The sequence below is a fragment of the Crinia signifera genome, chromosome 9 (assembly GCF_055691185.1).
Source record: "Crinia signifera chromosome 9, ASM5569118v1, whole genome shotgun sequence".
In the NCBI taxonomy this organism is placed as follows: domain Eukaryota; kingdom Metazoa; phylum Chordata; class Amphibia; order Anura; family Myobatrachidae; genus Crinia; species Crinia signifera.
Window position 1 is genome coordinate 105,711,430 of NC_139225.1, and position 967 is coordinate 105,712,396.

Consider the following 967-nt stretch of genomic DNA (forward strand, 5'->3'; position numbering starts at 1 on the left):
AATACTACCCCCAAACAGAACCTCCTCTGCAGGAACCCATTCGTGGATCGAACCGATATTGTTCTGTTCAATAAACAGTGTGTAAACAAACCCCGGGGTGAACCAGGTGATCAGACCTTTCAATCCCTGACACCTAGAACACTATCTTTCATTGGACCGAGGGTACATTCATCCCCCTCTCTCTCTCTCTCTCTTTTTTTCACTCCTATGCTTACTCCCACCAGCGCTACTCTCTTAATTATTTAATTTTACAGCCATACCCCACTGAAAGCGCCTGGTACCATCCGAACCCAGAAGCTAAACAGTGTTGGGCCGGCCCAGTACCTGTCTGGGGAACTAACAGGGAATAGTCGGTGCTGTAATCTATCATATCAGTAGAGGTGAAAGCGCGGTGAGAGTTAAGCCCAATTGCTATCCCTTCTACCCCATTCTCTAATCATATATTTGCTGTCCCCCAGGTTTCCTTTCATTCCTTCAATTTTTTACATCCTCAGAACACCTAGGGAGGTGTGTCCTGCGCCATCACTACTGTCACTTTCCTCCATGATTAACAATTTTCCAATGTCAATATTTTGTACTGCAAGAGGAACAGTTGATGTATAATAGAAAATAATTTTCGCTGTACGTATTCATAAACCCATTATCAGTTTGGGTTTCTTTTGATTTTTCCCTCGAAGTGGAGGGACCATACCTTTATCTTAAATATTGTATTATTAAAAGTTACGTTTTAATATGTAGACATTATTACATTTTGCATTATATATTTTGTTAATTATTTACAAGTGTGCCCCAAAAAGCCTTGTCGGGTTCCCTTTCGAGTCACCTCCAGACTCCATTTTTTTCATCTTTTAAAATGTGTCAGTGATTAATGAGTGCAGCTGTGCAGCAGCTAGGTTGTCTGGGAAAATGTGAACTGTTGGTAGCTCTCGAGGGCTAGGGTTGGCTACCACTGTTCTAACATATGTGA

At 41.8% G+C, this 967-nt stretch overlaps 1 pseudogene; it reads left to right on the forward strand.

Annotated features, from left to right (window-relative positions):
• Nucleotides 1-246: 246 nt before the first annotated feature.
• On the forward strand, nt 247-365 carry LOC146039838 (5S ribosomal RNA; annotated as a pseudogene).
• Nucleotides 366-967: the final 602 nt, after the last annotated feature.